Here is a 23,593-nt window from a genome sequence, read left to right on the forward strand (position 1 = left end):
TCATTTTTTTGCATGTGGCTGTCCAGTTTTCCCAACACCATTTGTTGAAGAGACTTTCTTTTCTCCATTGTATGTTCTTGGCTCCTTTGTCAAAGATTAGCTGTCCATAGATGTGTGGGTTCAGGTGAATTCTTTATACTGACATTCTATTGTTTCAATATTTATTTAATTGAAATTGCTTTGTGTTTGTTACATTTTAAATTCGTTTTAGTACTGAAAATTTTTTGGTTGAGTTTTCTGCTTAATACATTATTGTGGATTTTGACAACTGTAGCTTTATAGTGGTCTAATTCTAGTGAAATGAATCCACTCCTGTTAGCTTAAAATATGTAATTTGGTATTCTTATCCTCCTTTTGTAAAATATACATTAAACTTAGTTATTCCAGTCAGGAGCAAATCGCTGTATATTCATTTATTCCTTTATCTAACTAAATAATATATTCATTTATTCCTTTATTTCTACCATTGGAGTTTTGTGACTTTTAAAATAAATTAGTATCCTGTTAATTCTCAAGTTTTAAAAGTTTTAAAATAGACTTTATTTTTTAAAACAGTTTCAGATTTAAGAAAAATTGCAGAGATAGTACAGATGGTTTCCATATATTCTGCAACCAATTTATTAACTGTTACATGTTAACTAATGTTACAATTAATGAACCAATATTGATAGGTTATTATTAACTAAAGTTCATACTTTATTCAGATTTTCTTGGTTTTTACCTAAAGTGCTTTTTCTGTTCTAGGATACCACATCACATTTAGTCTTCCTGTTTTCTTAGGCTCCTCTTGTGCTGTGACAGATTCTCAGACTTTCCTTGTTTTTAATGACCTTGACAGTTTTGAGGAGTACTGGTCAAGTATCTTGTAGAATGTCCGTCAGTTTGGATTTACTTGTTTTTCTTATGAATAGACTGAGGGTTATGGGTTTTGAGGAGGAAGATCACAGAGGTGAATTGCCATTTTCATCACATACTGTCAATGTGACTTATCACTGTTGATGCTGACCTTGATCACACCTGGGTGAGGTAGTGTTTGTCCGTTTTCTCCACTGTCCGGGTACTACCACTCCCCTTTTCACTGTACTGTCTGGAAGGAATTCTAGATGTACAGTTCACACTTAAGGAGTGGGGAATTATGTTCCACCTGCTAATTATTGGGAATTCTTCTGCACAGAGATTTGTCTCCCTTCCCACTTATTCAAGTCTCTTCCTTTTTTTTCTAGTCTCTAAAGAATAAGAATGCCAATGAGGTTATAACTTGGAATTTTGCTGCACAAAACTTTCTATGTTTGTTATTTTGGTTGAATTTCTTCACTTTTCTACGTATATAGTTATTTTTTGTTCTATTTCATCCTTTAGAGGTGAAAGGCTTCTTCATGTTTGTGTTCTCAGTTATGTGGCATGGTGTCTGGCACATAGTTCACTTTCAATAAATGTTGAATAAATGGATCAAGAAGGGTTTTTTTGTGGGGAGGGAGTTGCTTATTTTTATTTTCTGGTTCTTATGAACTTTTAACTTTACAATGACTTAGAGTTCTGACTTCTATTTCTCTCACTAATTCTTAAGTCAGAATTAGGTACAGTTGTTCTTCTGCTTGCTTTACTCAAGTTAGACTTCCAGCAAGTGACCTTTATTATTATATTTTGTGATTTGCTTAAGAATCATCTTTCTATGGCATTGGTTCTTAAAGTATAGTCCCTGGACCAGCAGCGTCAACATCACTGGGGACTTCTTAGACATGCAAATTCTCACCTGCCCAAATCTATTTAATCAGAAATTCTGAGGACGGGACCGGTAATCTGTTTCACCGCCCTCCAGATGATCTTGATAATGCAAGTGATTGAGAATCACTACTTTATAGCATATTCCTTCACCAGTAGCACATCTGTTTATTCTTTTTGTCCTCACTCAAGCTCGAGCATATTTCTGCACTTACGTTTGTGGATTTCATTAAGTTTTTGTGGTTTTTACATATAATTTGGAAAAAAAACTATAATCTGAGAATAACACCTTCTAATATTCTTAGAAGTTAATTTAGTATCATTTCATTCATAAAATATTTTTGACTGAGTTTTTCCAGCATGTATTTTAATACTTAAAAATTGGCTTTTAAAATCTTTATCTTCATTGCTGAACGCTCTTGGTTTTTTTCTTCTAAGAATTGCACACTGAATAATAGTAGAGAAGAATAAATTTGAGAAGTGCGAAGAATTCATTCTAGTTGCTTACAGTCCAGTGGTAAATTCAATAAATAAAAAAGTAAGGAGGAAATACAGTTTTAAATGCCAAATTTTCCTTGACCTAATATTCTTAGGAAACATTTATTCTTTATTACTAAGTTTATAATTGCCTTGCATTATCTTGAAAATTAGTAAAGGTATTTGCTATGTAAGTGCAGTGTGTCAGAGGAGTTTTGATTTGAAGGGCCAGAAAATTTTGAGAGACGAAAAGGAAATTGTTGTAGAGTTCATTGATTAGTTAACAATGCAAAGTGGTGGGGATACAGTGGCAAATAAGATACTCAGTTTCAGCACTCAGGGAGCTTACAGGGTGTCTTAGGGCAGACAGACAGTAACAGATAATTACACTAATGTGTTTGCATTCACATATTATTACTAGCATTCATGTCTCCCTAATGATTGTAAAAATGATGAAACAGGGAATTTTCATTCTCAGGCTGGCTCTGTTAGCTGGCTATTATAATTGTGTTAGTGAGGAGGGGTTCCCTAATTGAAAAACAAAGTACAGTTCTGCCTGCAGTGGGTATAGGCATTGTCACATGAGAAAATCCTGATTATCAGAATTAAGAATTTATCTGCATTAATATATTTTAGTATGTGTGTGTATATATGAATGTGTTTGTATATGTGTGTGCATTTATTTCTAATTATATTCGTAATAATATGGTATTTTAGGGGGGAATTACTTGAGTAGAAATGTTTAAACTAGGGAATGATTTGTATTAAAATAGCATGCATTACTGAAAGCATGCTTGTTCTAACAATATACTTGCTAAAGGCTATTTATTCTTTTCCCTCAGGGAAGGAGGGAGCAAGTAAAGTAATAAGGAAGGAAAGGCATCAGATGTAAATTACTCCTCGAGTACCATGAAGGAAAGGACTATGTTTGTTTTATTCTCTGTTAATCCCCAGCTCCTAGTATAGATCTGACATACTGAAGACTTTGAAGCATTTATCAAATGAAGAGTGCAGTTTTGTTTTAGAAAGGCTTCATGGAGGAAGTGAGGTTTGAATGTGCTTTGGTTGAGTAATGAATATTGAATTACAAAACTTAAAAGCTGTAGCGAAACATAAAGGGATTATGTTGGAGTGTAAAAGTCAGGAGAGCACCATGAGATTGTTGGTATGAGATTATATGAGGAGTTACTTGAAGATAAGGTTGAATAGAAAGAGTAGACTTAAATTATGGAGAGCCTTAAATGCCAGGGTCAGAAATTCAGGCTAATTCAAATGGGTGGTGGCAAACTATTGTAGTTCTTTTAGAAGTAGAAGGACATACTGAAAATAATATTTCTAAAATATCTGTTTGAGCTGTGTCCAGAAGAGATTGGAAGGAAGACAGGCCGAAATAGGGAGACCATTTAGCAGGTTATTTCAGAAAGTCTTTAATAATAAACGATAAAAGTTTACTGGGATGATCACAGCAATGAGGATGATAAGGGAGTCTGAGATATTTTAAAGAAAATATTAGAGAGGGCCGGCTCCATGGCTTAGCAGTTAAGTGTGCGCGCTCCGCTACTGGCGGCCTGGGTTCAGATCCCGGGCGCACACCGAGGCACCGCTTCTCTGGCCATGCTGAGTCTGCGTCCCACGTGCAGCAACTAGAAGGATGTGCAGCTATGACATACAACTATCTACTGGGGCTTTGGGGAAAAAAAAAAAAAGGAGGAGGATCGGCAATAGATGTTAGCTCAGAGCCGGCCTTCCTCAGCAAAAAAAGAGGAGGATTAGCATGGATGTTAGCTCAGGGCTGATCTTCCTCACAAAAAAAAAAAAAAAAAGAACATTGCTGGTTAATCTATGCATCTGCTTGACTGCACCTGTCCCTTTTTCTGACTCTTGCCAAAGCACCATATAAGCTAGTAGCAACCCTGAAAGTATTGACAGTATTAATTGAAGTTCAATATGCAAACCACCTTGTGTCACATAGAAGCTATCCAAAAATTATTTGTTGGAATGGAAGATATGGTTTAATCGAATGTAAAATAAAGCATTTTTATAGAGCATCTCCTTGATGATTTACCATTAATTTCAGATTCACAAATATTGTAGAACCCCTCTGCCACTTCTAGAAGCTTTGAGATTGCCTGTAATCTTTTTTACCTAGATCAAGTGCCTAATAGTCCCATTTCCCTTGCCCCCACCTCAACTCTACCTTTGGGTTAGGGCAATCTGATATGATGTAAACGTATTTTTTTACCTTGTTCTTTTAGCTCCATTGTGGTGGAGCTAAAATGATAGTGGCTTCTGGAAGTTTTTCCAGTTTGATTTGAGAGTTAAGTCATAGAAAAATAAGAACACATTTATTCTTTATACCCATTCCATTTTACTAGTTTTCTAGTTTAATAATTTGTCTAGTTATTTACATGTGTGTGTGTAACATTAAATTTCCATAATCCTATGAGGGATAGATGAAGTATCCCTCCTTAAATACATAGAGACCAAAACTTAGAGATGTTCATTGACTTGGGCACAAGGCAAGCAAATGATGAAGCTAGACTAAAATCCAGGGTTTCTGTCTTCCTATCCTATGCTTTTTAAAAATGCTGCATCCAGTATTCTTTTAATGGAATTATTTTAGTATGGTTGGTATATAAGACAAATTAAAAAGTCCTTAAACACATAGTTAATGGTTTAATGCTGTAAGCGTATGTGTATCTCTGGAGCACCTGGTATGCATCCGCTAAGTGTTTAATAAATGAAGTTGATTACACACTACTTGTGACTCCAGTGAATCTTCCCCATTCCAGAGTAGTGACAGGGCAACCACAAGTGGACTAATGTGCTTTTAATATATGCTAGAGTTGGTTTTTTTTATTTTATGAGTGGAGCAGTGTGTAACATTCAGCACTTAACTAAGTGCCAAGCATGTATGCATATTATTTCACTTAATCCTCACAACCAGTGCTGGAACTGTATATTAGTATCTCCAATTTAAAGATATGTTACTTATGCATAATCAGGTTTTATTCAAAGCTGGGTCTGCCTAATTCAAAGACTCTGTGGCCTATGAAACTAGCTACTTGATATCTGAAGAATATTCAGAATAGCTTATCACATAAAGGCCTTCAGAGGCTATATATCTATATTTGTTGCTAGTTGGATATAGCTATAGATATATGCTATCTTGGCATTAGGGAAACAAGACAGTCATTACTTGGACTGGCGTAGTAGATCCTATTGCTGGGGCTAAATATTGCAGCTGCCTCTACAGCTCAGTACCAGCAGGAGGCCAGAGAATGCTGAAAAGTGAGCAAAAGAATGATGTTCTTGGCTTTAAGAGACTGGTCTGGTGTTTTTGAAATACAGCCAGTGGGAGTAGGGGTGTTGCCTAATTTTTGTTATTCAGCTTCCTTCTTCCTAAAAAAAAGTAACAGAAGGAGATGGGAAGCAGAATAGCATAAGAGAGAAACCAGAATAATTAAGCTTTGCTATCCTGTTAAAGTTAATTACAAGACCTTTTAAAGATTTCCAAATTTGTCCAAGATTAGCAATTAATAGACAACTGGAAATGTGTTTTTCATTCTATCAATTAACCAACATTTCTATGCAACTTGGACACCTCTAAAGCATTTCTCCTATAGCATTTCTTCTATGTTCTGCTTTTGAGAAAGAAATTTGAATATCTTTAAGCAATTTCCAGGCCACAATGTTAATTTTATCTGAAATGGAAATTATGAGAAGGAAGAACTAGAGATATCTATGGTACATGGGTAGCATGACAAGCTCCTGAGACAGTAAACAGTTTTTTGCTTTGGGGCTCCCTTATTGTCATAAGGCTATTGAAGAATGAATCAAATGTTATTCCTGGACTATCTGGAGGTATAGCTGTGATATTTTATATTTATGCTATGGTCTTTAGGAATAGAGTAAAACAGAGAAACAAAAAGTGTGAATGAGAAGTAAAGAAAAAAAGATAGTGGGAATAAGAGAGAGGTAAATACCACTGAAAAAAAAAAGAGATCTGAGTTACCCAAATTAGCAAAATTGCAACAAGTCCACAATACTTTTTAGCGTTCTCTAACATATACATATAGGAATACATATATTTTATGATGGTCAAAATAATAGTCATTTCTGCTATAATACTTGTTTTGAGAACACAAATTTTTACTAACATGATTGATACATTAAGGAACTATTTGAACATAATGCAGATTTCTCGTTTGCTTTTGTGTAGTTTCATTCGTGAGAAACACTATATGAATGCAGAAAACCACAAGCTAAACCAAGCCACAGAGGAATACACAAAATTTACACATGCATACACCTCAAACACCTACCAGCTATCTCAGTGTACCACATGTTATATGAGTCACATCCCTGCATGTGTGGTGTTACAACTTTCCAGCTGATTTCCAATAACCCTGTTTCCACTGTTTCAAAATAACTCATAAGCTACAACTCTTCTTACACCCACCTCCACAAGCAAATGTCAGGTTTTTTTTAAGGTAAAGTGTTATATTTATTTTAGTATTTATGTACTTTTTAGCCATTTAACATGTGTGAAACTGTGCTACTATTTTTATTAGATTCCTACATTTAAAAAAATATATATCTCTGACAAAGTTTTTTTTTTTATTGATGTTTTAATAGTTTTTAACATTGTGAAATTTGGGGTTGTACGTTTTTGTTTCTCCATCACCATATATATGTCCCTCTTCACACCTTGTGCCCACCCCCCACCCCCATTGCCCCTGGTAACCACAATACAGTTCCCTGTCCATGTCTTGGCTTATATTCCACATATGAGTGAGATCATACAGAGTTTGTCTTTTGCCTTCTGGCTTACTTCACTTAACATAATACCCTCCAGGCCCATCCATGTTGTTGCAAATGGGACGATTTTGTCTTTTTTTACGGCTAAGTAGTATATCATTGTATATATATACCACATTTTCTTGATCCAGTCGTCAGTCAAGGAACACTTAGGTTGCTCCCACTTCTTGGCTATGGTGAATAATGCTGCAATGAACATAGGGGTGCATAAGCCTCTTTGGATTGTTGATTTCAGGTTCGTTGGATAGATTCTCAATAGTGGGATGGCTGGATCATAGGGCATCTCTATTTTTTTTTTTTGTCTTCCCCTTTTATTTTTTTATTTTTTTTAAATTTTTTGTTTATTGCAGTAACATTGGTTTATAACATTGTATAAATTTCAGGTGTACATCATTATACTTCTATTTCTGCATAGATTACATCATGTTCACCACCCAAATACTAATTACAACCCATCACCACACACATGTGCCGAATTATCCCTTTCGCCCTCCTCCCTCCCCCCTTCCCCTCTGGTAACCACCAATCCAATCTCTGTCTCTATGTGTTTGTTTATTGTTGTTGTTATCTACTGCTTAATGAAGAAAATCATACGCTATTTGACCTTCTCCCTCTGACTTATTTCACTTTGCATAATACCCTCAGTGTCCATCCATGTTGTCACAAATGGCTGGATTTCATCATTTCTTATGGCTGAGTAGTATTCCATTGTGTATATATACCACAGCTTCTTTATCCATTTGTCCCTTGATGGGCACTTAGGTTGCTTCCAAGTCTTGGCTATTGTGAATAACGCTGCAATGAACACAGGGGTGCATGTACCTTTACAAATTGGTGTTTTCAAGTTCTTTGGATAAATACCCAGCAGTGGAATAGCTGGATCATATGGTAGTTCTATCCTTGATTTTTTTGAGGAATCTCCATACTGTTTTCCATAGTGGCTTCACCAGTTTGCACTCCCACCAGCAGTGTATGAGAGTTCCCTTCTCTCCACATCCTCTCCAACACATGTTGTTTCCTGTCTTGTTATATAGCCATTCTGACGGGCGTGAGGTGATATCTCATTGTAGTTTTGATTTGCATTTCCCTGATAGTTAATGATTTTGAACATCTTTTCATGTGCCTGTTGGCCATCTGTATATCTTCCTTGGAGAAATGTCTGTTCAGGTCTTTTGTCCATTTTTTAATTGGGTTGTTAGTTTTTGTTTTGTTGAGATGCATGAGTTCTTTATATATTTTGGAGATTAAGCCCTTATCAGATGTATGGTTTGCAAATATCTTCTCCCAATTGTTAGGTTGTCTTTTCGTTTTGTTGGTGGTTTCCTTTGCTGTGCAGAAGCTTTTTAGTTTGATTTAGTCCCATTTGTTTATTTTTTTCTATTGTTTCTCTTGCCCGGTCAGACATGGTGTTTGAAAATATGTTGCTAAGACTGATGTCGAAGAGTGTACTGCCTATGTTTTCTTCTAGAAGTTTCATAGTTTCAGGTCTTACATTCAAGTCTTTAATCCATTTGGAGTTAATTTTTGTGTATGGTGTAAGGTAAGGGTCTACTTTCATTTTTTTGCATGTGGCTGTCCAGTTTTCCCAACACCATTTGTTGAAGAGACTTTCTTTTCTCCATTGTATGTTCTTGGCTCCTTTGTCAAAGATTAGCTGTCCATAGATGTGTGGGTTTATTTCTGGGCTTTCGATTCTATTCCATTGATCTGTGTGTCTGTTTTTGTGCCAGTACCATGCTGTTTTGGTTACTATAGCTTTGTAGTATATTTTGAAATCAGAGAGTGTGATACCTCCAGCTTTGTTCTTTTTTCTCAGGATTCCTTTACTTATTCAGGGTCTTTTGTTGTTCCAAATAAATTTTAGGATTCTTTGTTCTATTTCTGTGAAAAATGTTGTTGGAACTTTGATAGGGATTGCATTGAATCTATAGATGGCTTTAGGAAGTATGGACGTCTTAACTATGTTAATTCTTCCAATCCAAGAGCATGAAATATCTTTCCATTTCTCTGTCTTCTTCAGTTTCTTTCAGCAGTGTTTTATAGTTTTCTGTGTACAGCTCTTTCACCTGTTTGGTTAAGTCTATTCCTAGGTATTTTATTCTTTTTGTTGCAATTGTAAATGGGATGGTATTCTTAATTTCTTTTTCTGCTACTTTGTTGTTACTGTATAGAAATGCAACTGATTTTTGTATGTTGATTTTGTATCCTGCAACTTTACTGTATTCGTTTATTACTTCTAAAAGTTTTCTCGTGGATTCTTTAGGGTTTTCTATATATAAAATCATGTCATCTGCAAATAGTGACAGTTTCACTTCTTCCTTTCCAATTTGGGTCCCTTTTATTTCTTTCTCTTGCCTGATTGCTCTGGCTAGGACTTCCAGTACTATGTTAAATAGGAGTGGTGACAGTGGACATCCTTGTCTGGTTCCTGTTCTTAGAGGGATAGCTTTCAGTTTTTCACCGTTGAGGATGATATTAGCTGTGGGTTTGTCATATATGGTCTTTATTATGTTGAGGTACTTTCCTTCTATACCCATTTTATTCAGAGTTTTTATCATAAATGGATGCTGTATCTTGTCAAATGCTTTCTCTGCATCTATTGAGATGATCATGTGATTTTTATTCTTCATTTTATTAATGTAGTGTATCACGTTGATTGATTTGCGAATGTTAAAGCATCCCTGCATCCCCGGAATAAATCCCACTTGATCATGATGTATAATCTTTTTAACGTATCATTGTATGTGATTTGCTAGTCTTTTGTTGAGGATTTTTGCATCAATGTTCATCAGTGATATTGGCCTATAGTTTTCTTTTTTTTTGTTGTCCTTGTCTGGTTTTGGTATCAGGGTAATGTCGGGGTCATAGAATGAGTTAGGGAGCTTCCCCTGCTCCTCAATTTTTTGGAAGAGTTTAAGAAGGATAGGTATTAAGTCTTCTTTGAATGTTTGGTAGAATTCACCAGGGCAGCTGTCTGGTCCTGGACTTGTATTCTTGGGGAGGTTTTTTGATTACTGTTTCAATCTCCTTGCTGGTGATTGGTCTATTCAAATTCTCTACTTCTTCTTGATTCAGTTTTGGAAGGTTGTATGATTCTAAGAATTTATCCATTTCTTCCAGATTGTCGAATTGGTTGGCGTATAGCTTTTCATAGTATTCTCTTATAATCTTTTGTATTTCTGAGGTGTCTGTTGTAATTTCTCCTCTTTCATTTCTGATTTTACTTCTTTGTGCCTTCTCTCTTTTTTTCTTGGTGAGTCTAGCTAAAGGTTTGTTAATTTTGTTTATCTTTTCAAAGAACCAGCTCTTGGTTTTATTAATTTTTTCTATTTTTTTTTGGTCTCTATTTCATTTATTTCTGCTCTGATTTTTATTATTTCCCTTCTTCTACTGATTTTGGGCTTGGTTTGTTCTTCTTTTTCCAGTTCCTTCAGGTGCATTGTTAGATTGTTTATTTGAGATTTTTCTTGTTTGTTGAGATAGGCCTGTATTGCTATAAACTTCCCTCTTAGAACCGCTTTTGCTGTATCCCATAAATTCTGGCATGTCGTATTTTCATTTTCATTTGTCTCCAGGTATTTTTTGATTTCTTCTTTGATTTCTTCGTTGACCCAGTCGTTGTTCAGTAGCATTTTGTTTAATCTCCAAGTATTTGTGGCTTTTCTGATTTTCTTCCTATAGTTGATTTCTAGTTTCATACCGTTGTGGTCTGAAAAGATGCTTGGTATTATTTCAGTCTTCTTAAATTTATGGAGACTTGTTTTGTGGCCTAATATGTGATCAATCCTGGAGAATGTTCCATGTGCATTTGAAAAGAACGTGTATTCTTCGGTTTTGGGATGGAATGCTCTGTATATATCTACTAGGTCCATCTGTTCTAGTGTATCATTTAAGGCCAATGTTTCCTTATTGATCTTCAGTTTGGATGATCTATCCGTCGGTGTAAGTGGAGTGTTAAAGTCCCCTGCTGTTATTGTGTTACTGTCTATTTCTCTTTTTATGTCTGTTAATAATTGCTTTATATATTTAGGTGCCCCTACATTGGGTGCGTAGATATTTACAAGTGTTATATCCTCTTGTTGGATTGTTCCCTTGATCATTATGTAATGACCTTCTTTGTCTCTTTTTACAGTTTTTGTTTTAAAGTCTATTTTGTCTGATATGACTACTGCTACCCCAGCTTTCTTTTCATTGCCATTTGCATGGAGTATCTTTTTCCATCCCTTCACTTTCAGTTTGTGAGTGTCTTTAGGTCTGAAGTGTGTCTCTTGTATGCAGCATATATATGGGTCTTGTTTTTTTATCCAGTCAGCCACCCTATGCCTTTTAATTGGAGCATTTAGTCCATTGACGTTTAAAGTAGCTATTGATAAGTATGTACTTACTGCCATTTTTTAACCTTTTTTCCTCAGTGTTTTAGTAGGCCTTCTCTGTTCCTTCCTTCTTCTATACAGAATTGATGGTCTCTTTAGTTTGACCTCTGTCTGAAAGCTCTACTCTTTAACTCCCCTCCTCCCTCCTTTTATGTTTTTGATATCATATCTAACCTCTTTTTTGTACATTTGTATCCCTTACCCTCTTATCATGGAAATAGATAATTTTTCCTATTTGTGGTCTTCTCTTTTCCCCTTAAATCAGTCCCTTTAACATTTCTTCTAGCACTGGTTTCTTGGTGACAAACTCCTTTAATTTTTGCTTGTCTGGGAAATTTTTGATCTCTCCTTCCATTTTGAATGATAAGCTTGCTGGGTACAGTATTCTTGGCTGTAAGTTTTTTCCTTTTAGCACTTTAACATATCGTGCCACTCTCTTCTAGCCTGTAAGGTTTCTGCTGAGAAGTCAGCTGATAGCCTTATGGGGTTTCCTTTGTATGTAACTTGTCTTTCTCTTGTGGTTTTTAGGATTCTCTCTTTATCTTTAATTCTGGACATTTTGATTATGATGTGTCTTGGTGTGGGCCTCTTTGGGTTCATCTTGTTTGGGGCTCTCTGTGCTTCCTGTACCTGGATGTCTGTTTCCTTCCTTAGGTTAGGGAAGTTTTCATCTATTATTTCTTGAAATAGATTCTCTGCCCCTTTGTCTCGCTCTTCTCCTTCCCGGACACCTATAACATGGATGTTGTCCCAAAAGTTGATGTTGTCCCAAAAGGTTGCTTAGACTGTCCTCACTCTTTTTAATTCTTTTCTCTTTTACCTGTTCAGCTTGGGTAATTTCTTCTCGTCTTTCGTCCAGCTCACAGATCCGTTCTTCTGTATCCTCTACTCAGCTTTTGAGTCCCTCTAGTGAATTTTTCATTTCCAGTATTGTATTCTTTATTTCTCGTTGGTTCTTTTTTATAGCTTCCATTTCTTTGTTGACATTCTCAGTGAGTTCATCTAATCTTCTCCCCACATCAGCGAGCATCCTTAACACTCTTTGTTTGAACTCGCTGTCGGGTAGGTTGCTCATTTTGGTTTCACTTAGTTCCTTTTCTGGGGTTTTGTCCTGTTCCCTTACTTGGAATGTATTCCTTTGCCTCCTCATTTTGCCTCTTTTGCTGTGCTTGTGACTCTGTATTAGGTAGGTCAGCTATGTCTCCTGCTCTTGGATAGGTGACCTTATGTAAGTGATGGCTTAGGAGGCCTGCCGTGTGCTTCCCTCAGTTCTCAATGTTCCAGGGATGACCCCTATGTGGGCTACATGTGTCCTTCTGTTATGGCCTGTTTGCTGTCCCTGTAGGCGCCCAGGGAGGCCGAGTTACGTTCCTGGTCAGCTGTTGTAATGCTCAGATGCTTGTAGTTGTTGTGGGCCCTTCAGTCTCTTTATCAGGTGTGGGGAACCCCAGCACAGTTGGCTGCAAGTTCTAATACCACATTTGTATTCCAATATTTCTTTTAAGTGAGTAGGCCCCTAGCATGGCAGGTTGTTAGGCTCAGGGCCTTACAATTGCTATAAGCCTCCAGCCTTTAGGTCTCTTGTCAGCTCTCTGAGGATTGCAGCTGGGTGGGGCTGGCCTCGGGCACGGGAGCACCCAATTGTTTCAGGCTTTGGAAGGTGGGGCAAACCCCCTGTGTGGGTCTTTGAGAAGCACAAGTCTTCTGCATCTGACAAGCCTTGCTGCCCACAAGTCCACATACACAGTCAACACAGTCCTGCCCCGTGTGCGTGCCCCAACCTCCCGAGGCAGACCCAGTCTCTCCACGGTGGTAGCCCCACACACTCCACCACTGCCCCACACTTTCCACCTGCTCCTTGTGCACACCCTGTCCCACTGAAGTCGGCTCAGTTGCCAGGCTGCAGAGAATCCAGTCACCAACCTATGCAGGCCCACAGGTTGCCTGAGGGCATGTTGTTGGGTGGGGCCAGTCTCTAGGGTGGGCTGCCTGCCCTGGCTGAGCTGGATTAAATCGGTGCTCTAGTGGGTGGGGCAGACCCTGGGCTAGCAGGCCCCAGGGAGAACTCCAATGGCATCTGTGTCAGCACACCCACACCAGGCCATAACAATGGCGGCCGTCAATGTCCCAGTCCCTGGAGAGGTCTCACCTGTCACCGAGATGCACACAGGGCCTATTAGGTGAGTCTCTTTTCACCAAAGCACTGTGCACCTTTCTTTCTGGTGATTTTAGGTTGTTTTCCGAAACGGGTGAGTTTGCGCGTGGGCACTTTAAGAGCCGGTTTTAATGTCTTTGTGAACCAGCTTTTCTGGGGGTACTCCCCAGTGTTTTAGTAGCAGGCAAAGTCAGATATTATGCCACTCGTCTCAATTGTGCTGGGTCCACAAAATGCCCACAGCAGGGGCGCTCCCCGGCTCAGGGCCCCGCGCTTCCAGGGAGGGCTGCGTACCTGTGGGCTGCTCCCGGCGGCGGTGAGGCGCTGCGGCTTGTGAAGGCAGCGTTTTTCCTCTCCAGAAGGGAGTTTCTGCCTCTTCCACCTCAGTTAGGATTGTCCGTTGTTGCAGAAGTTCCTCTTATCCAGTTTTCAGTTCTGTCTCAGGGGTAATTTTTCCACGAGTAGTTGTAAATTGGCTGTGTCCGTGGGAGGAGGTGAGTTCAGAGTCTGCCTATGCCGCCATTTTGACCTCTATCAGGGCATCTCTATTTTTAATTCCTTGAGGAATCTCCATACTGTTTTCCATAGAGGCTGCACAAGTTTGTATTCCCACCAGCTGTGTATAAGGGTTCCTGTTTCTCCACATCCTCTCCAACATTTGTTGTTTTTTGTCTTGGTAATTATAGCCATTCTAATGGGCGTGAGGTGATATCTTAGTGTTGTTTTGATTTGCATTTCCCTGATGATTAATGATGTTGAACATCTTTTCATGTGCCTATTGGCCATCTGTATATCTTCTTTGGAAAAGTGTCTGTTCATTTCCTTGCCCATTTTTTGATGGGGTTGTTTGTTTTTTTGTTGCTCAGTTGTGTGAGTTCTTTGTATATTATGGAAATCAACCCCTTGTCAGATGTATGTTTTGCAAATATTCTCTCCCAGCTGGTGGGTTGTCTGTTCATCTTGATTCTGGTTTCATTTGTCTTGTAGAAGCTCTTTAATCTGATAAAGTCCCACTTGTTTATTTTTTCTTTAGTTTCCCTAGTCTGGGTAGGCGTGTCATCCAAAAAGATTCCTTTATGACCAATGTCAAATAGTGTGTTGCCTATATTTTCTTCTATGAGTTTTATAGTTTCAGGTCTCACCTTTAGGTCTTTGATCCATTTTGAGTTAATTTTCGTGAATGGCGATAGCAGATGGTCCACTTTCATTCTTTTGCATGTGGCTGTCCAGTTTTCCCAACATCATTTATTGAAGAGACTTTCCTTTCTCCATTGTATGTTCTTAGCTCCTTTGTTGAAAATTAGCTGTCCATATATGTGTGGTTTTATTTCTGGGCTTTCAATTCTGTTCCATTGATCTGTGTGTCTGACAAAGTTTTTGAGTTTCAGCTCCAACCCTATTTTCCCCATAATTCCTATGGTTTTTACTGCACAGTTTTGTGTAGCATGGTGATTTTTAGGAACACTTATCTCATGTTGTTGCAAAACTGACAGTACATGCTAATTATAGAACATTTGGAAAGCATACAAGAATACAATAAAAAATTAATTACTAGTGATCCAACTAATGTTAACATTTTGGTATTCTTTCCTTGTCCATATGGAAGGAGATGTTTCTGTAAAAAATAAGATTGGGCCGGCCCCGTGGCTTAGCGGTTAAGTGCACGTGCTCCGCTGCTGGCGGCCCGGGTTCGGATCCAGGGTGCGCACCGATGCACCACTTCTCCGGCCATGCTGAGACCGTGTCCCACATAACAGCAACTGGAAGGATGTGCAGCTATGACATGCAACTATCTACTGGGGCTTTGGGGAACAAAAAAGAAGAAAGGAGGAGGATTGGCAACAGATGTTGGCTCAGAGCCGGTCTTCCTCAGTAAAAAGAGGAGGATTAGCATGGATGTTAGCTCAGGGCTGATCTTCCTCACACAAAATAAATAAATAAATAAAAATAGATAAATAAAAAATAAGATAAAAATTTTGGGCTCATATTCTTTACTAAGTTTAGCATCTTGGATTTTTAAAACTTGATATTATATAATAAATACATCCTCATCTCTTTAAATATTTTTAAAGAACATGACCACGAAATTCTGTGTGGATGAAGGAACACCACCCAGTGTTCAGCAGTTGTGGTGAATGGCCCATGACTGCAGTGGTTGCTTGGATGTCTGCTTTGGTTGGTCAATGCCCATATCACATGTAACTCAATGATTAAATATAATGAATCCCATAGTTTTGGACTTAAATTTTTGGAGTTTTTCTGCTTTTGTTTTTGCTTTGCTATAAGTAGTAATGTAGTAAACATCCCTGTATGTGCTTTCTTGCATACTTATTAGTCTTAGAATAAACTTGTAGATTTGTATACTGATTACTGAGTAAGAAGTGTATGAATATTTTAAGGCTTTTGCAACTTACTGTTAATATCCCTGCAGAAAATTTATGTTAATTTACAGTCTATGTTAAAGTACTGGAGTTCTTGTTTCATTGCACCCTCCCCAACCTTAGAAGTATAATTAAAACAAAACACAAAAACAAACTTTATTATCTGTTTAGGTAACTATAGTGTTATTGAACACGAGAGAAGAATGTGGGGGAAATACAGAGACTGACTCCTTTCTCTAGGGAGTTAAATACAGAAGGATATGTACAATGGGAAGTAGAGTGATGGCTAGAACTGATAAATGGAAATTTATTATTTTAAGTAATGAATGAATTTACTTGACTAGAGGTTTTATAAAAGATATATGCAAGATAAAGGCTAAAGGAAGCTGTAAAATTTCTGCATTCTTGCCATCAAAAATGCTGAATGATCTAATGATATAAGAAAAGTCCAATCAAAGGGAATGGAAGTCTTATTTAATACTCTCCAGGCATCACTTCCAATTATCAGATTTTAAGCCACTCTTCTCAGAATAATGACATTGTAAATGAGCAAAGTCACGGGTACATGAAATGAGTCATAGTCAGTGGGGTAATATGTGGTGTTGCAAAGCTCCACCTGGGTAGAATTTGAGTAAAAGACAAAGAATGAGTTTATATGGGAAAGGATAACTAAAAGGGCATATACAGACTCTGAGAGCTTAAGAACTTCCTAAGTGTTGTACCTGCCTGTTTCTCTCTCCACTGTGATCACAGCCCTAAGCTAAATTAGTATGAGCAAAAGCAGGGAGGCAGAAAGTGTGAGAAAGATATGAAAGAACCTAGAAGAAGATATGATTAGAAGATATGAAAGATATAATTACAAAGAAAAGATATGATTGGAATTTAGGAGAAGCCTGAAGACCCAAACATCTTTCTTCTTCTCTTTTGTTGGGCAAAGGTAACAGTCAACCCCAGAATACAAAGCAACCTATTGGGGTGCAGCCTGTTGTAAAGGGGCAGGTTTTCCCCATTTCTTGGAAGAAGAGGCCAAGATGGAAGCAGTTTAACTTGGGGGCTTGACTAATGGGCAGAGCAATGAAGCTGGTTAGAGACAAAAATCACAACAGCAGGTCCAAATTCAACAGTTTCTGACTTTGATTGGTAGAAAACAAGAGGCAAAATGATTAAAAGCCAATTGAAAGTCTAAAACAGTTGTATTGTCAAAAGAATTTCAAGTCTGAGAAATAAAGGCCTGCGATTTCCCATCTCCTGGAAACTCCCAGACCCCTAAATCTGACTTCAAAACAAGTGGACTGCTCCAGCAAGAAAGTTCCCAAGTCAGGAACCATCCACAAAGACCCTATCAAATGTGATTTTGGAGGATAATTTGATAGAGGAGGTTCTCCCAGAGATCAGAGAGATTAGAACCAGGGGCAACCAGTTTGATAACTAAGAAACTCATTTCCCTTCCCAGGCAAGGAAGCTTGCTCTTCCTGTCCAGCAAAATATAGTATATATTACGGGCTGATGTTTCTTCACCACCCTTTTTTCATGTGGGAGTATTTATTGCTGGTATTCTGTTTTCCTTTTGCCTTGTTTGTTAGATGTCTTGGGCTGGGAGGTTAAATTTATAATTGAGCTGTAGGATGCTGGACCATAAGGAGCTACTTCAAACTTAATTGAGAAGCATATAACCAACAGAGATCTTGGAGCTGGATGCAGTAAACAAGTTGGAGCACAGGTGAGTGCACTGTTAATCACAGTTGGAAAACTTGCCCAGTGTTAGGCAGGACCATTGTTAAAAGTATGGATGTGGGAAAAGAGTAGATGTGGATGCTGAGCAACCAGGTTGGACTTTTTTGTGGAATGGTATTATATAATACCCAAATGTAGCTGAGTGAATCCAAGTATATATGCTTTGCAATTAAATCATAGCACAGATAATCTCACCCAACATTTTCCTTAATGACTAAGATAGATAGAAGACTTGAAGTTGCTCTTTCATAGTGAGCCTCTCACTGTATGTTTCTCCTGTCAGTCACTTAGCGCTCATGCTAATACTCAGCAGCGAAGCTGGTCAATAAGAGCACCACATTCCTATGGATATGGTTATTAATGGTTGGTTACCTGAACTGGCAGGACCAGAATCATTTTCCAGGGATTGATATGGCTACTAAAAGAGGCTCAGGGACTTTTCTCCTTTTGAGATTGTGGGGACTAAGGCCATATAATCTGTCAGTGACCAGCTTTGTCACTGTGTAGAGAGAGCCCAACTGTGAATGAAGACAACACAGAAGAAAGCAACGCAAAAAGAAAGAGAGAAAGATCTCCAATGATATTGTTTAAGCTTGGGCTAAAGTTAGCTTTAATCCAGGGTCTCTCAGCCTTGGCACCGTTGACATTTTGGGCTGGATAATTCTTTGTTGGGGAAGAGGGCGTTCTCTGATTGTAGGATGTTTAGCAGCATCTCTGGCCTCTACCCACTAGATGCTTCCGCCTCTGAGAACCACTGCTCTAATCCTAGGCTTTTTGGTTACATGATCCTTAATTTCCCTGTTTGCTAAATTTATTCGCATTGAGTCTGTCACTTGCAGTCCAATTGTTTTAGTTAATACACTTTTTCTTCAGCTTTTATATGAAAATAAAAACAATTATATTAATTAAACATAAACAACTCTAAAACCAATGAAGTAAAATTAACAATAATTTAATCCAACAGAAAGCACTAAATTGCAGATTTAGCAATCATAAAAATACATATTTGTGTGTTTAGTATCTTACATGTTAGAGTCTTGATTTTTTTTTTTGAACATGACAAACTAGTTTTTGTGTCGGTTATTATTATTGTTGGCAGTAAACTCTTTTTAAACCACAAATGTGTTATTTTGATGTACTAATCAATTTAATAATGTGCCTTAAAAAATTCTATAACTAGTTCTAACACTTATAACTAGTGAAGTGTTGCATTAGCTATATACCAAGATTGAATCTAAGTCTTATAACCTTATAACACTCAGTAATGTGAATGTGACTGCCAAGGTGGAGGAGGTAATTTGAAATTCTACATAATTATACTGCCACATATGGTGATGAATCACTTTTCTCACCACATTTTTGTGTTCAAGTAACCGTAGAATTGTTGCTGACTTAGTGTACCACAATGTCATTTGACAGTAATTTGATCTATATGCATCATTTACATTTTTAACTCTTGCTCTGTGCTTTTCTCAATAGCTAAAACGACTCCATGGAACTACATCATTTATAGGTTGTTAAAGTCTCTATTTAATAATAAAAAATTTAAAATCTCATTCTGTGAAATTTCTCTGAATTCTGAATTAACAATGTAAAATAGAAGTTTTGATTTTGCAACAGGTAAAATAATTCAACATTTTGACTTTATAACTCTCTAAAATAATGGTAGTCGTATACTGTATGCTTACGAGTACATTAAAAGTTAAATTAGAAGTTAACTGCAAAAAATTCTTTAAACCATATTCATTAGTTTTATTGTTAGGAATTTTTGTATTGTTATTTTGAATCTATGTGAAGTATATTGAAAGATAAAGCAAATACATCATTATGCTAATGATAATAGAACCAAGTTTTTATATAAGAGAAGACAGATATAAAATCAAAGAAGTAGAGGGCCCGGCCCTATGGCCAAGTGGTTAAAGTTCCACACACTCCGCTTTGGCAAGCCGGGTTCGCAGGTTCGGATCCTGGGCGTGGAACTACTCCACTCACCAACTATGCTGTGGCAGTGTCCCATGTACAAAATAGAGGAAGATTGGCACAGATGTTAGCTCAGGACTAATCTTCCTCAAGCAAAAAAAGAGGAGGATTGGCAACAGACATTAGCTTAGGACAAGTCTTCCTCAGCAAAAAAAAAAAAAAAAAAAAATCAAAGAAGTAGAGTTAAAACTCTAATGATAGATTAGAATTGAAGATATCAAATATAAATAATGATTTTTTAAAATGTGTTTCCTAACTTTCACCACTGACAGGTCTAGAGGCAGTGACATCCCAGTAGCAATGAGTATGCCTGGTACCCAAATTTTTTCTAAATACTCTTCCTCACTAAAAAGAACTAGGGCTCCTTGGAGAAATGGCTTATTCCAGATATGGGACAGTAAATACAAGGTAAGGCTGAGACATTTTGTTGAAGTAGAAAGAAATGAATGTTCAAAGATTAATGGAATTGTATCAAAAGGATGCAGAAGCTATCTTAAAAGGGACTCCCGCTGGCCAAATTTGGGAAAATTGGAGCAATTATTCAGATACCTTTTATATACTTTCACAGATTCTCTAGGACTCACTTATTTCATTTCAGCCCTATGCAAACTCTCGTGCAGGCATAACCTTAAACAGCTTCATTTCCTGCCATTCTGCAAGCCTTTTGCTTCCTGCAGTGTCCACAGGGAAGATCCACACATGTGCAACCTGGAAGCGCAGAGGAATTAAACTCAAGTGTAGGGGAAATGTGCTTTTGGGAAAGCCTTTCATCAATGAAAGATGAAAGCCAGTGGATAAATCTTTTCTCTGCTTTTTCTCTCCACACCCTAGGAATGGTCCTGAATTGCAGTTTATATGGCTTCTAAGAGGTTCAGTCTGACTGATTAAACAGGCGGCCAGTTTGATAATACATTGTCATATTGGCTCTCCCTCCTTCTTTGCTTTATTGCCCTTGTCCCTCACTCCTGCTTATTGTGATTGGATTTCTTTTTAAAATAATATTACATAAGTCTTCAGATCCTGGATTTTGGGGAACCCAGGCTAGAAGGACAGCATCAAAAAGAATAATGCCGGGGCCGGCCCCGTGGCTTAGCGGTTAAGTGCACGCGCTCTGCTGCTGGCGGCCCGGGTTCGGATCCCGGGCGTGCACCAACGCACTGCTTCTCTGGCCATGCTGAGGCTGCGTCCCACATACAGCAACTAGAAGGATGTGCAACTATGACATACAGCTATCTACTGGGTCTTTGGGGGAAAAAAAAAAAAAGGAGAAGGATTGGCAATAGATGTCAGCTCAGGGCCGGTCTTCCTCAGCAAAAAGAGGAGGATTAGCATGGATGTTAGCTCAGGGCTGATCTTCCTCACAAAAATAAATAAATAAGTAAATAAATAAATAAATAAAAGAATAATGCCTATAACTGATTGAAACATATTGAATATATAAAGATTTTTGAACCTATAATGATATTCAACAAAAGAGAAAGACTTCTCTCACCAAAAATAAATCTCTCATTTGCCACCATCGGAAGTGAATGTTACCAACTTCTTACTCTCAATGCCTTTTCAATTGTAAGTATAGTTGAGGAGAAGCTCTTTGTTACAAAAAAATACCATCCAACATATGCAGGAAGAAGAATAGAATTTAAAAAATCACCAGTTTGCAACCCTAGTGAAATGATTGATTTAGGCAAGGATCATCAATGAATACTAAAATCATTGGAGGAAGTTTTGATAGAGAACTGCATATTTGTATGTTGACAGAGTATCACCCTATACCTTACTAGCTAGTCAAAAAGGAAAACAAGTCTTTTCAATAAGAAATTTGCTATTATTACCTTAACTTAGTCATCAAACATAGATCACTAATAGTGGACAATGGGACATTATTGCCTCCTAATGCTATACATTATAAACTTATGAAATTATCTTGTGAAAAAGGTTTGACTTTTTTTTATGCTTTTAGATCTAACTTCCTGTTTTTAGGAAATACAGGGGATAGAGGAACAAGTTAAATGGTACTACAAAACATTCTAAAGTGTCTGTGAGACAGTTGTCCTGGTTTCTTGAAAATGTCAAAATCAGTTAGAAGAGAGGGTGCATAACCAAATCAATGCTTTATTCTTAAATAGATCCGGTTTGAAAAAACTATCTTACCCATCCAGAGATCAAATAAATATTTACCTGTATTTTTTATAGCTCTTTTATGGTTTAATGTTTCATTTGACATTGGTATTTTTGTTTTTTTTCCATCATTCTTGTAAGATATTTATCAATTTTATTGATCTTTTCAAAGAATCAGGTTATTTTTCATTGTTTTTCTGTTTTTAACGATTTCTGCTCTTTATTATTTCCTCAGTTCTCCTTGTTTTGCATTTAATTTACTCTTTTTGCTTTGAGTGAAAGCCTACGTGATTAACTTGAGGCCTGCCTTCTTTTTTAATATAAGTACTTAATGTTAAACATATCTCTTTAAATACTTCTTTACCTGCATCCCACAGATTTTGATATGTCATGTTTTCATTTTCATTTAGTTCAAAATACTTTCTAATATCCATTTTTATTTTCTTTTTTGACTAATGGATTATTTAGTAGTGTGCTGTTTAGTTTCCAAATATTTTGGAATTTTATCTTTTATTATTGATTTCTAAGTTAGTATGATCAGAGAACATATTTTGTATTTTTCTATGTTTATTACATGTCAGGTCAAATTGGTTTTAGTACTGTTCAAGTCTTGTATATCCTTATTGATTTTTCTATCTACTTTTTTCTGTGAGTTATTGAAAGAGGAATGTTTATATCTTGGACTATAGTTGTACATTTGTATTTTTCTCCTTTATTTCAGTTATTTTCTTCATGTAATTTGAAACTTTGTTATTAGGTGCATAAATGTTTAGGGTTTTTATGACCTCTTGTTGAACTGACCCTTTTATTGCTATGAAATGACCCTTTTTCTCCCTAGTAATGTTCTTTGCTCTGAAATCTACTTTCACAGTATTTATAGTCACCTCAGCTTTCTTTTGAGTAGTATTAGCATGGTATATCTTTTTTTGTCCTTTTACTTTTAATCTATTTGTGTCTTCATACTTAAAGTGGGTTCTTATAAGCAACATGTAGTTGGGTCTTGCCTTTTTTGTTCAATCTAACAATATCTGATTTTTAGTTGGAGCTTTTGGAGCATTTACATGTAGTATGGTTATTGATCAGGTTGGATTTAAATCACCATCTTGCTATTTGTTTTCTATTCATCCCTTCTGTACTTTGTTCCTTTTTTCCTCTTTTTTCTGCCTTCTTTTGGATTGATTGTTTTTTATTATCTAATTTTATCTCATTTATTGGCATATTAGCTATATCTCTTTGGGTCTCTTTGTTTATTTGTTTCTTTAGTGGTCGCTTTTGATTTTATAGTATGTGTGTTTAACTTATCACAGTCTACCTTCAAGCATATACTTCCATTTTCCCCTTTCTGGCCTTTGTGCTATTGATTTTGCTTCTAATCTCAAAATACATTGTTTTTGCTTTAAAAGTAAATTCTCTTTTATAAAGAGATGTTTTAAAATAAGAAAAAATTCTTTTATGTTTAGCTACATGTTTATTATTTCTGGTGCTATTCATTCCTTTGTGAAGATTTCTATTTAATATAATATTTTTTCTGCTTGAAGAAAGGACCTCCTTTAACATTTTTTGTAGTTTGATCTTTTGGCTTTGCTATGTCTCCGTTCGTTTCTGAAAGCTATTGAGAGTTATTCTTTTAGTACTTTGAAGATGTTTCTCCACTACTTTCTGACTTGCACTGTTTTTGATGAGAAATCTGCTCTCATTTCTTTCTTTTTTTCTCTGTATGTAATGTGTCTTTTTCCTCAGACTGCTTTTAAGATATTCTCTTACTACTAATTTTAAGCAGTTTGATCATACTGTGCCTTGGTATAGTTTTCTTTATGTTTCTTGTGTTTGGG

General features: G+C 36.9%; 1 protein-coding gene across 11 annotated transcripts in view; it reads left to right on the top strand.

The window, feature by feature from the left end:
* Positions 1–23,593, top strand: part of CAB39L (calcium binding protein 39 like) — a 156,075-nt gene that overhangs the window by 28,261 nt on the left and 104,221 nt on the right. For 2 of the 11 annotated variants that reach the window (XM_058548146.1, XM_058548152.1), the window contains exon 4: positions 17,513–17,649. The exons of 6 other annotated variants lie outside the window; for them this stretch is intronic. The gene's annotated coding sequence lies outside the window, so the exon portion shown is untranslated. Of the gene's footprint in view, positions 1–13,354; positions 13,574–17,512; positions 17,650–19,915; positions 20,052–23,593 lie in introns of those variants that run through there. 3 more of the 11 variants (XM_058548154.1, XM_058548156.1, XM_058548149.1) reach the window with 2 other exon arrangements.

This window comes from Diceros bicornis, chromosome 9 (assembly GCF_020826845.1).
Source record: "Diceros bicornis minor isolate mBicDic1 chromosome 9, mDicBic1.mat.cur, whole genome shotgun sequence".
Lineage (NCBI taxonomy): Eukaryota > Metazoa > Chordata > Mammalia > Perissodactyla > Rhinocerotidae > Diceros > Diceros bicornis.